Source organism: Capra hircus, chromosome 16 (genome assembly GCF_001704415.2).
Source record: "Capra hircus breed San Clemente chromosome 16, ASM170441v1, whole genome shotgun sequence".
Taxonomy (NCBI): Eukaryota; Metazoa; Chordata; class Mammalia; order Artiodactyla; family Bovidae; genus Capra; species Capra hircus.
In genome coordinates this window covers 64,581,765-64,595,585 of record NC_030823.1, presented here as the reverse complement: position 1 = coordinate 64,595,585, position 13,821 = coordinate 64,581,765, and the positions used below count along the sequence as shown (strand labels likewise).

At 39.6% G+C, this 13,821-nt stretch overlaps 1 protein-coding gene across 1 annotated transcript in view; it reads left to right on the top strand.

The window, feature by feature from the left end:
* The window catches only part of FAM129A (family with sequence similarity 129 member A), a 174,819-nt gene that overhangs the window by 35,606 nt on the left and 125,392 nt on the right, over window positions 1-13,821 (top strand). The window lies entirely within an intron of this gene.

Here is a 13,821-nt window from a genome sequence, read left to right as displayed (position 1 = left end):
AAGTCTTTATGAACTTTTGCCAGGATTATCACACCAAGTTGTAACCGATCTTCCCAGCTCATTTTTGTGTACCCCAAGCCACCCTTGACATGTCTGCAGAAATCCGAGCATGTCCCTTCCCCCTTTGAAGGTCTCCAGTGGCCCCTTGTGAACCTCATGACTGACTCCTGCCCACCCTCTTGTGACCTTCTTTCTAGTTACCTCGAACTTAAAAAATTTTTTTAGCCTCTGTCTGGACTGACCTGACAAACCTTTATGTGCATGCTGTTTCATTTCAAGTCTTACCTCTCTGTCAGGCTTCCCCAGTTCCCTCAGGCCACTTAGATGCTCCTTGCACCTTGCCATATATATATGTGTGTGTGTGTGTGTGTATGTGTGAATATATATTACTATTTAGTTCTCACAACAGCTGTTTAAAGTGAGCAGTCTTTGTTTCCATCTTACAGGTAAAAAAAGTGAGGCTCGAAAAGCTTATGTAATTTGCCTAAGGTCCCAGAGTAAGGCAGTCAGTGGTGAGCTGAGATTTGAAGCCAGTTCTTTCTGTTTCCAGAACCTGAACTCTTTCTGCAGCGTGTTGTTCAGTTACCATAGCTTCCCCTGGCACCTGTATCTATTTTCGTTCTGGCATTCATCACGTTTACTATGTTGACAATTCTCTATATCTGCTATGTTCACTGGGGGCACCAGCCCATCTTTCATCTTTGTATCTCCAAGGATAAGCACAGTGTCTGGATCATGGTAGGTAGTTAAGAAATATTTATTGAGAGAATGAATGAAACAAACAACACGAAAAACCGATATATAAATTTCAACTATCTGTGAAGGAAAACATGACTTGGTCTTTTCTGTATGTGGAGAAGCAGAAGAAAGGGAAGGCTGATAAGGGCCAGTCACTAGAGTAGAAGGGTTACTGGAGGCCAACAAAAGGGTTGTGCAATGTCCAGAACCATCTCAGGAAGGATTTAAGAATCCTAAGGATTTAAGAATCAGTTGCTAAAAGAAGTCAGGAATGAATACCTAGATGATTTTATTAGATTTTTTTGAATGTTTATACTGCCTAACATGCTTCCGTAGATGAACTTACAATTAATTCTTACAGAAAAATGTGCCTCTGCAAGTAACACAGGGGTGTAGGAGGATTAGAAATGGGGTAGATAAGAGTCCTGCCATGTGGCATCATATGAGACCATTGGTTTCTTTATTTGAAAATATTTTTATATTAACTGTGGGAGTGACTGACTTTTGGTAACATGGTATAGTAGACTGAAGAATATCCCTTCGAGAAGGTATCAGGTCCTAACTCCTGAAATCTGTAAATGTTCATTTATTTAGAAAAAGAGTCTTTGCCAGATGTGATTAAAGGTCTTAAGATGAGGTGATTAAATGCAATCACATGTATCTTGATGAGAGAAGCAGAGGGCGATTTACACATACACATGAAGGCAATGTGAATATTGAACCAGAGTTTTTTAAAAATAATCTTTTAAAAGTAATTAATTTTTGGCTGCATTGGGTCTTCATTGCTGTGCGCAGGCTTTCTCTAGTTGTGGCAAGCAGAGGCTACCCTCTAGTTGTGGCATGCGGGCTTTTCGTTGTGGTGGCCTCTTTTGTGGAGCACAGGCTCTAGGGCACACGGGCTTCAGGAGTTGTGGCGTGTGGGCTCAGCAGATGCAGCTCCCAGGCTGTAAAGCACAGGCTCAATAGTTGTGGTGCACGGTGGGGCTTAGTTTCTCCATGGCATGTGGAATCTTCCCAGACCAGGGATCAAACCTGTGTGTCCTGAACTGGCTGGATTCTTTACCAGTGAGCCACCAGGGAAGCCCCTGAGGCAGTGTTCTAAGTGATGAAGCCACAAACTGAGGAATGCCGGCAGCTACCAGAATCCAGTAGAGGCTGGATCAAATTCTCCCTGAGAGCCTGAGAGAGAGCGTGGCATTGCCAAGCGAGGGGGGCTACTGCAGCTTCATTTTGGCCCAGTGCTGGTTTTAGGCTTCCGGCCTCTAGAACTGTGAGAGAACAAGTTTCGGTTGTTTTGAGCAAAGAATACTTTTCTGTTATTTAAAGTGTGTGGTAATTTAAGGGGTTGACCCAGTGTGGGTACCAGGTTTTACACAGGATTTATATTGACTTGCCACGTGTTGAATTCTAAGAACAAGTCTCTGCTAAGCTGCTAAGTCACTTCAGTCGTGTCCAACTCTGTGCGACCCCACAGATGGCAGCCCACCGGGCTCCGCCATCCCTGGGATTCTCCAGACAAGAATACTGGAGTGGGTTGCCATTTCCTTCTCCAATGCATGAAAGTGAAAAGAAAAAGTGAAGTTGTTCAGTCTCTTAGCGACCCCATGGACTGCAGCCTACCAGGCTCCTCCATCCATGGGATTTTCCAGGTGGGATTTCCCGCCTGGCAAAAATAGTGGAGTGGGTTGCCATACTAGGTTTCTATGACTAAATTGCTTTCATTGGTTTAATTGTTGTTGTTCAGTTGCTCAGTCATGCCCAATACTTTGCAATTCCATGGATTGCAGCATGCCAGGCTTCCCTGTCCTTCACCATCTCTTGGAACAAACTCACGTTCATTGAGCCGGTGATGCTATGCAGCCATCTCATCCTCTGTTGTCCCCTTCTCCTCCTGCCCTCAATCTTTCCCAGCATCAGGGCCTTTTCTAATGAGTTGGTTCTTTGCATCAGGTAGCCAAAGTATTGAAGCTTCAGCTTCTGCATGAGTCCTTCCAATGAATATTCAGGGTTGATTTCCTGTAGGATTGACTGGTTTAATCTCTTTGCAGTACATGGGACTCTCAAGAGTCTTCTCCAACACCACAGTTCAAATGCATCAATTCTTTGGCACTCAGCCTTCTTTATGGTCCAACTCTCACATCCATACATGACTGCTGGAAAAACCATAGCTCTGACCATGTGGACCTTTGTCAGCAAAGTAATGTCTCAGCTTTTTAATATGTTGTCTAGATTTGTCATACCTTTTCTTCCAAAGAGCAAGTGTCTTAATTTCATGGCTGCAGTCACCATCTGCAGTGAGTCTGGAGACCCAAAAAATAAAGTCTGTCACTGTTTCCTTTGTTTCCCCATCTATTTGCCATGAAATGATGGGACCGCATGCCATTATCTTCGTTTTCTGAATGTTGAGTTTTATGCCACCTTTTTCACTTTCCTCTTTTACCTTCATCAAGAGGCTCTTTAGTTCTTCTTCACTTTCTGCCGTAAGGGTGGTGTCATCTGCGTATCTGAGGTTATTGATATTTTCTCCTAGCAATCTTAATTCCAGTTTGTGCTTCATCCAGCCCAGAATTTCACATGACATACTCTGCATATAAGTTAAATAAGCAGGGTGACAATATACAGCCTTGATGTGCTCCTTTCCCTATTTTGAACCAGTCTATTGTTCCATGTCCAATTCTAACTGTTGCCTCCTGACCTGCATACAGGTTTCTCAAGAGGCAGGTCAGGTGGTGTGGTATTCCCATCTCTTGGAGAATTTTTCACAGTTTATTGTGATCCACACAGTCAAAGGCTTTAGAGTTGCCAGTGACGCAGATGTTCTTCTGGAATTCTCTTGCTTTTTCCATGATCCAGTGGATGTTGGCAGTTTGATCTCTGGTTCCCTCTGCTGTTTCTAAATCCAGCTTGAATATCTGGAAGTTCTTCATTCACATACTGTTGAAACCTAGCTTGGAGAATTTTGAGAATTACTTTGCTAGCATGTGAGATGAGTGCAATTGTGCAGTAGTTTGAACATTCTTTGGCATTGCCTTTCTTTGAGATTGGAATAAAAACTGATCTTTTCCAGTCCTGTGGCCACTGCTGAGTTTTCCAAATTTGCTGGCATATTGAGTGCAGCACTTGCACAGCATCATCTTTCAAGATTTGAAACAGCTCCACTGGAATTCCATCACCTCCACTAGCTTTGTTCATAGTGCTGCTTCCTAAGGCCCACTTGACTTTGCACTTTGTCTCTAGGTGAGTGATCACACCATCGTGGCTATCTGGGTTAGGAAGATCTTTTTTTGCATAGTTCTTCTGTATATTCTTGCCACCTCTTTTTAATATCTTATGCTTTTGTTAGGTCCATACTCTTTCTGTCCTTTATTGTGCCCATCTTTGCATGAAATGTTCTCTGATGTCTCTTTCTTAGTCTTTTCCATTCTATTGTTTTCCTCTTTTTCTTTGCACTGTTCACTTAGGAAGGCTTTCTTATCTATCCTTGCTATTCTTTGGGAACTCTGCATTCAGATGGGTATATCTTCCTTTTCTCCTTTGCCTTTTGCTTCTCTTCTTTTCTCAGCTATTTGTAAGGCCTCTTCAGACAACCATTTTGCCATTTGGCATTTCTTTTTCTTGGGGGTGGTTTTGATCACTGCCTCCTGTACAACGTAATAAGCCTCCATCCATAGTTCTTCAGGCATTCTATCTATCAGATCTAATCCCTTGAATCTATTTGTCACTTTTGATGTATAATCATAAGGGATTTGATTTAGGTCATACCTGAATGGCCTAGTGGTTTTTCCTACTTTCTTCAATTTAAATCTGAATTTGGCAATAAGGAGTTCATGATCTGAGCCACAGTCAGCTCCCAGTCTTGTTTTTGCTGACAGTATAAAGCTCCTCCATCTTTAACTGCAAAGAATATAATCAGTCTGATTTTGGTATTGACCATCTGGTGATGTCCATGTGTAGAGTCGTCTCTTGTAATCTTTTTTGTTGTTTTTTCTTGTTTTATTAAGTTTTTTATTTGTAATTGGAGGATAATTGCTTTACAGTGTTGTGTTGGTTTCTGCCATACAGCAATGTTAATCAGCCATAGGTGTGTGTGTATATATATATATATATGGCCCCTCCCTCTTGAACACCCTCCAACTTTCCATCCCATATCACCCTCTAGGTTGTCACAGAGCACTAAGTTTGAGCTCCCTGCATCATCCAGCATATTCCACTGGCTAATAATAGGTCATTTAAAAAAATTTTTAAGTTTGTAAAAGTTTGCTTTTACAGAAGCCATAGGAAAACTAGGAAACTAGTATACACTGGGAAGTGTAATAAACATGAGACCCCATAAATGGAGAGCGCCCTTGCATCACTCTCCATCCTGCTTCCATTGGAAAGCATTCTACTTTCACTTCCAGGGGATCTAAAGTGAAGAGTATCTGCCTCCAGAACTTCTGGACTTGGTGAACCCTCTAGTAGTTCCTTTGTCTCCCATGATTCTCTGATCCCACTATCCATCACAGTTCTGGCAAGGCATATATGTATTTCTTTGGAGTGCATATATGGCTTTCACTGCCTGGTGATGGAATGTGGGCACAAAACTATATTTAGATGAGGTCTGTTACAAGTGGGCAAGCTCATGTTACTTAATTAGTTTAGCATAAGCATAAATCTTTAAAGGGACTCAACTTTGCCTTGCTTTTGTGTCTGTCACAAGACTAGGTTTGATTAGATAATTTGATTTGATTACCGCTACGGTTCCTTCCGGCTGTAAAATGCTGCCAGTCTCTCCCTTGTCTGCGTTTGCTTTTAACCATGAGCCTGTAGGTGTTTCTCACTGTGTAGCTTCTTCTACCTCTTGACCCAAGATGAGCTCCCAGAGTAACTTAAGATCTCTCTCAACTACTTAACGTTCCTAGAGAAGGAGGATTATTTTTCTTTCTGGATCTCAAGTCCCAGTCAAGGCTTGAACACCCCTTAGCTCTTGACTAATTTGATGTCCTTGGATTCACACCTTGGAATTTATTCAACTAATCTCTTTGGTCCCCAGAATCTACCTTTAACTTAGCATCTGTGAACAGAGCTTAATGAGGCCAGTCTGATTTCTTGAAAACTTTCTTCTCTTATTCACACTTTTTTTCTTTTAATACTTTTCTAGCATGTTGTTACACTAGACCTTCCAGTTTCAGTCAGGTCCACATAGATTATCTTCCCTTTTGTGAATGAATGATTTCCCCACACGCACTCTGAGATTCTCCACAATTCTCATCTATCCTCTCATTCCAACTTCTGTTAAGGGTTTGGTACTTCTTTACTTCGCACAATGTCAGTTGGTCTCAGACCTTCAACTTTGCATTATTGTGAATCATCATTCACCAGGAATTTTGGAACACAATTTTCTTTGTAAACACACTTTGAGCAGCTGCAAGCCAGATATTTCATATAGTGTCAAGTTGTAAATTAGAATGAGATTCAATTCTTGTTTTAAGATTTTACTGTAATAGAAAAGGTGAGCTGACTCGCAAATAATAAGATCAAGTGACTGCTACTGAAATATTGATTGAAATAGTGCCAGATACAAAAGTCAATAGAACCTAATAGGACCCTTGCCATGAATGTGAATTTATGAGCATCAGTTTTTTTCACATGACCAGTAGGTCTGTGGTGACTCTATTTAGTGAGTCTGTTACATGTATTACATGATGTAAATGCATGTGCCAGTGCCCAGTATTATCCCTGGTACAGAGCAGGAGCTCAGTAAGAGATTGTTGAATTGAAATAATACTAGAGAAGAGGACTTAGAGAGGTGTTTGAGTGGATCCAAAAGGGCTTTGTGGAAGATGTAGCATTTACTATAGGTCAGAATGGTGATTCTGCAGGGGAAGAACCTTCCAAATTACTCTTTTTATCCTTAGCATTCTACAATTAGACTGTGCTTTATACATATTGAATGCATGGATTCTGAAGGATGGGCAGGAATCTGGAGGGTTGAGTTCCACTTGGAGAAAGGACATTCCAGACCGAGGGCACAGCATGGATGTAAGCAGGTGCAGCTCTTGCTGAAAGAGCAATAATTTGATCAGAGTGTAGGAAAGTAGCAGAAGTAGAGGAAAATGCAAGCTGGGAACATTATGTGGGTCTTTAAAGGGTTTCCAGTGTTCTCGGAGACCCGGGTTTGATCTCAGGGTCGGGAAGATCCCCTGGAGAAGGGAATGGCAACCCACTCCAGTATTCTTGCCTGGAGAATCTCAGGGACAGAAGAGCCTGGCGGGCTACAGTTCTTGGGATCACAAAGAGTCAGATACAACTGAGCAACTAACAGTGTTAGAGCGGGGAGTTTGTACTTAATTCAGTCACTTTTTTTTAAACAAAACATTTTTTAAAATTGTTTATTTGGGGCTGCACTGGGTCTCTGTTGCTGCCCATGGGCTTTCTCTAGCTGCAGCGAGCTGGAGCGAGTCTTTGTCGTGGTCCAGGGGCTTCTCATTGTGGCGGCTTCTCTTGCTGCATAGCATGGGCTCTAGAGCTCAAGCTTCAACAGCTGTGGCTCATGGGCTCTAAATCGTGGGCTTCAGTAGCTGTGGTGCATGGGTTCAGCTGCTCTGCGGATTGTGGGGTCTTCCTGGACCAGAGATGGAACCCATGTCCCCTGCATTGGCAGGTGGGTTCTTAACCACTGGACCACCAGGGACGTCCCACATTCACTCTAGTTACTCTTTAACCTCTTTGCCTCCAGTCAAATTTGGGGGAAGGGATATTTTTTTGTCATGCTTTCTTGGTTATTGAAAATTCACCATTATAATTGTCAACTGTTGTGCTTCTGCTTTTTGTTGGCAGGGTTATAAGTAGTCTTTCGTAGAGATAAAGGGAAACAATTTCTGTATGTTAAAGAAAACAGATATAAAGAGACCGGTATGAGAAAGGAATAGAGAAGCAGTTAAGATATTTTTTAAATTATGTTCAAACTTTGTCTTTTCTTAAATACTCTGCTAAACTTTAATAACTTTAAAGCTTTTAAAAAAATCATAAATTCACATCAGAGAAGCCAAATTCTTCCCCTACATCGAAGAATTCATGATGTTTGGATGAACTGGCACTCTGCTTATAACCAGCAATCAAGGAATCAAATGTATATAAACCTATGATTTTCCTGATATTCTAGATTGTTTCAAGGAATTAAGTAAAGCAGTTTATAGCTCGCGTCAGCCATGTCCATAGCTTATTTCATAATTAGATGTTATGTTTCAAATAGTAGTGTCTCCCAGAGAGGTAGTATTGATGCACAGAAACAGCCGGGAGTGTACTGAGGTCCCCGAAGGAGGGCAGCACCATGGAGCGGGTGCTGAAGACAAACCTGACTATGTTATCTCATTGCTTTGCATCTGATCTCACTTGTAAGTGCAGAACTATTGTGGGTACCATCATGAAAGAAGGTGCTGCCCATTATGGTTAGTGGTCATTGTGTACTACACATGATTTGGCCAAACTGAGTTATCATTGCTTGGACATTTCTTGCATCTCTTTTGAAATATTTGGCACTTCCTCCTGCTTTCAGTTGTATTGCTTGGCATGTGGTGGACAGTCCTTTGCCCGAGTCTTTGTAACAACATGCAATTCAACTTCCTTCACCTCTTGTTTAAATCTCATTTAAAAATCTGAGCATTGCTTTGCAATAAGATAAGGAATTATGGTCACTTTCCCAAAGATAAATATTTATTTTACTGACATAAAATTTATCCTCCAACTCCATTTCCATAGCTTTCTTTTTATACAGTGACTTTTTGGTTTTGATGTCAAATCAATATAATCTGTTAAAAATGCCAATAAAAATGCTTATTAAATTCAATGCCAACTATCAACAAAGTTCAGTTAAAGGGACAGTCATAGCGGTGTGAACAAGTATGACCAAGTTTGTGCACATGCAATCATGCCATGATAGCGTCTTCATGGAAGGCAGTCGTAAGACCCCGTTGATTATAAAACACAGTCTCAATTTAGAGATGTTAAAATACAAAGAGACTGTACATTTTAGGAGTAATGAAATACACTTACTTTAAAACATGCCAGGGCCCAGTCTATCTCTTACTGAAGTATTGCCTCTATCACCAAAGACTAAATTAGTTAAGCCACATCCTTTGTGGTTCTGGTTTCTTGAAATGTACTAACACATGTCCCAACTATAATGTGCCTTTGGTGACTGCAGTCATCTTACCAAAGGCTCTTCCAGCAGGGAGGCTGAAGCCCTGAGTGCCCATGCTCCTGAACTCTCTTTCCCAAGCTGATAGGCGTGTTTGAATTTGTTCTCTCCCACCCATATTATGCACCAGTTAGGAGTTTGTTTAATGGATGATTTCATGCTTCTGTCTGACTTCTCATCTGATTTACTTCTTTCTTCTTCTTCTTTTTATTTTTTTAATTGAAGGATAATTGCTTTACAGAATGTTGTTGTTTTCTGTCAAACCTCAACATGAATCAGCCATAGCTATACATATATCCCCTCCCTTTGGAACCTCCCTCCCATCTCCTTCCCCATCCCACCCCTCCTGGTTGATACAGAGCCCCTGTTTGAGTTCCCTGAGACATACAGCAAATTCCCATTGGCTATCTATTTTACAGAGAGTAATGTAAGTTTCCACGTTACTCTCTCCATATGTCTCACCCTCTCCTCCCCTCTCCCCATGTCCATTAGTCCGTTCTCTATGTCTGTTTCTCCACTGCTGCCCTGAAAATAAATTCCTTAGTACTGTCTTTCTAGATTCCATATATATATGTGTTAGTATATGATATTTATCTTTCTCTTTCTGACTTACTTCACTCTGTATAATAGGCTCTAGGTTCATCCACCTCATTAAAACTACATCAAATGTGTTCTTTTTATGGCTGAGTAATATTCCATCGTGTATATGTACCACAACTTCTTTATCCATTCATCTGTCGATGGACATCTAGATTGCTTCCATGTTCTAGCTACTGTAAATAGTGCTGCAATGAACATTGGGGTACATGTGTCTTTTTCAATTTTGGTTTCCTCAGGGTATATGTCTAGGAGTGGGATTGCTGGGTCGTGGTGGTTTTATTGCTAGTTTTTTTGAGGATTCTCCCTACCGTCTTCCGTAGTGGCTCTATCAATTTACATTCTCACCAACAGTGCAAGAGGGTTCCATTTTCTCCACATTTCTCTCCAGCATTTATTGTTTGTAGACTTTTTGATGATGGCCATTCTGACTGACGTGAGGCGATATCTCATGATTAACTTCTTGATGGTCTTATTTACTAAAGCATGTCTTTTCATAGACACACAGGAAAGCATGTGTTGAAATCATGTAATTTGCTCTCCTTGGGTCAGTTTAATTCATACTACTCTGAACATGCTCATTTCAGGCATCACTGTACTATGGATCACACCCCACAATAGATAAGTGGGAAACCTGCCCGAAGAACCCAAAGAAATCAATCTGTCAGCCTCTCTATCATCCAGGCCGAAGGTTGATAGATACAGCTGTTTTAGCAGCTTCCCTTTGAATTGAACAGATTCCAAACTTTCCTCTCAGTACTCTCCCTCGAGTTTAACCTCTGAAAATGATGATTTCATTGCTGATTATTTGAAAGATGAATAGATCTGAGTTTTACCCTAGTCATTTTTCTCCAGTCTCTTACTGGTAAAAGAGTTACTGAGTAGGAAGTTGTGACAGAGGATCAAGAAAAGCCTAGTAAACAGAAAGTCCTAAAAAGTCTGTGAGAGATGATGTGTAAGGAAAACACAGTGGTGGCTTTGCTTTCTGGCAGCCAAGGTCGCCGAAGCACAAAGCAGACGACTGCAGCTTAGAACTGGATACGCTGATCCTATGCACGTTCTCTTGGGGTGGAAGGGTCCTGGATTCCTGTTTTTGATCTTATGTCTGTTACTATCTCTGGAGGGTGTTTCTGTTCTCATCTGCTTGCTGCATGTGGGCTTATGGCTGATCAGATGATGACATGTGATCATGTTTAAAGCACCAAGTGCAATGTACAACAAAAGTTAGACAAATCTTCCTAATACTTACATTTCATGATAATCTAATCTATCCAGTACACGCTCACATTTTTGACTAAATGTTCATGGAGCTGATACGATTAACCAGCCTTTGCTTTTTTTATAGTAAGAAAACTCCCAAAATGTAAATTTAAGTGTAAAAGCTATTTGGTAGAGAAAAAGACTTACTTTCAGAAGGAAATTCTTAAATCAGTGAGATTTCTTAGAAACAAAATGAGTGCTTTAAAACTTTAATATTTCTTCTTTGAAAAGAAATCTTCGAGGAAGTTGCTGTTTACAAACAATATTGGCATAGACTGTCTTTTTAAACTTTTAGAAGCCAGATTTACTAAATCCCAGTAAGTCAAAGGACAACACTTTTTGGAATCATTCAAAATTTTGATTTTAGAGTACTTAAACATTTGAATGGGAATAAATGTTATTATTTGTTAGGTAGATGCCCTGAATTTTTTTTTAATTGAGTCTTTGGGGATGATAAAAATATTTTATATCATGTGGTAGTTGTATGATTATAAACATTTGTCAAAACTCACTGAATTGTACTCTTAAACTTGATGACTTTTATGGTATGTAAATTATGTTTCAAAAGTGCTGACCAAAAAAATATTTTGGTAATTTCAAGAAAGGGAGTTTCTATGGATAAACTATGACACCAAGGTCATAGATGGCAACAGAAATTATTTATTTTAATCAGAAGTCAAATGTAATGAAACTAGTAAGAAAAATGATTTTACATATTTATTATATTTCCCAGTATGCTTGAGTTCTTTCCCCAGTGACATTGTAATCATTTGTATGTCTAGAGGTGAATGGGAATGAGAGAGTGGGTGGTAGGTGTGCCTCACAGAAAAGGAAAAAGAATGAAGAAGGTAATTCGGTAGAAACTGGGGACAATTATTCCTTCTGCTTCTTTGAATTCACTTACTGTTATTATGTGTATATAATAAACATTTGATATATTTTGAAAGAATCGTGTTAAAATTGTAATATTGAAGAAACAGTTAAGCAAAAATTGCTATTATTAAATAACTACTGGTTCTTTAAAATTGGTTCTACATGCTTAAAATAACCTGAGTGCAAAATCATAGCTTAGCTAAATCAATCGCTTATTTCAGCTGTATAAGTGCTCTTGAAAATGATGGCTGAATTGATGCTGTTTGAGAGATCACTATTGATTACTACTCCTCTTAAGATGATTGAATTGATTATGCCATGCTTTGTCAATTAATGGAACACCGATTTACCTTAATTTTCAACTACTAATTTAATAATATGTAATTGTTTTATTTGGGCAATTGTGTGCTCTCTAATCTGTTTTTATTTAGACCTTAACTAAGCAGGATGGGCAGGGAGGCCTGGTGTGCTGTGGTTCATGGGGTCGCAAAGAGTCGGATACGACTGAGCGACTGAACTGAACTGAAGCAGGTTATTACTTTGTACTGTCTCTCTGGAGGAAGTTTTCTTTCTTACACATTTAAAAATAAAATATACCTACCAAGCATGGCCCTTAATAAAAATAGATGGAAAAAAAATCATCCGTGGGCTTGTTATTCAGTGATAATCGCTGCTATTGTTTTAGTCATTTCTTTCAGTCTTTTGTCCCCCTCTGCCCAGCCGGGATTTTTGTTTGTTTTGGTTTCGAGTTTTTACTTCTCTGTGAACTCTCTATGTAAAACTCTGTGTTCATTTTCTGGTGATTGTTTACTTTTATAACATGCATTTTTGCATGCTAGTTCTGTTCACAAATGTATTTTTAGTGGTTACATTCAATTTAAAATATACTATACTTTGGGCTTCCCTTGTGGCTCAGCTGGTAAATAATCCGCCTGCAATTTGGGAGACCTGGGTTCAATCCCTGGGTTGGGAAGATCCTCTGAAGAAAAGAAGGGCTACCTATTCCAGTATTCTGGCCTGCAGAATTCCATGGATTGTATAGTCCATGGGGGTCACAAAGAGTCAGACATGACTGAGCGACTTTCACTTCACATACTTTACTTCCCTGATGGTTCCACTTTCTTAAACTGTATTATGCATAATTAGTTTGATAAATCCATTGCTTTTCTTTTTTTTTAAGATTTTTTTTTTGATGTGGACCATTTTAAAGCTTTCATTAAATTTGTTACAACATTGCTTCTGTTTCATGTTTTGGTTTTTCGGCTCTCAGGCATGTGAGATCTTAGCTCCCCAACCAGGGACGGAACCCTCACCCCACCACTGAACGTGAAATCCCAACCACTGAATGGCTAGGAAAGTGCCACATTGCTTTTCGATGGAAGGAATTTTTATTTGCTTCAACTTTTATATTATAACTTTAAAGCAGCAGATAAGCTACCAAACTGTATAACAATAAGATTTAAGTTCAAACAACTGAATTTTAAATAATCCCGGATGATTATATAATCAAAAAGAAGTGTTCTTAATTACACTTTTTAAATATTTCCTTTAGATTTTTAATGATTTGCATACATTTTAGTGGCAAACTTAGAAGGTCTTATGTATAATACACCTTCTATCTTCTTGATGTCTCTTGATTTGCTTCTTATTTTAAGTGGCCATAAAAATCTAATATGTTGTATTATTTGCCTTTGTGATAATCTAGCCTTGGGCTTTGAGATTCTGTCTTAAAATGAGGCCCTTGATTTACCATTTTTACACATCTTGTGGGTTTCCTACTCCTTAGTCCACTCCAGTTGACAGCTCAAAACCACTTCCTCTTTGAAGTTTGCCTCATTTCCTGTCCATTCATTTCCCTGGCTTTGGTTGGCAGGTGTTATTTATTTAAAACCTTAGCAACAAATATATATAGATTTTTTTTTTTTCTGGCCCTGGGTAACTGAGACAAGACTTTCATCTCTTTCCCTCCTAAAGGAAGTTCCTTCAATCCGGAAATTATTTTGATTATATTTCGTTAAAAAACTTTTTTGGGGGTTATTGTTTAGTGGTGTTTTATTTGTTTGTTTATCTGGAGATTTTTAAAGGGCCTGAGACTCATAGACAGCATTGTGTGTACAGATATATTTTGTACTCATTACCTAGGATGTTTGTAGAATTTCCCCCTCCCCAGGGAG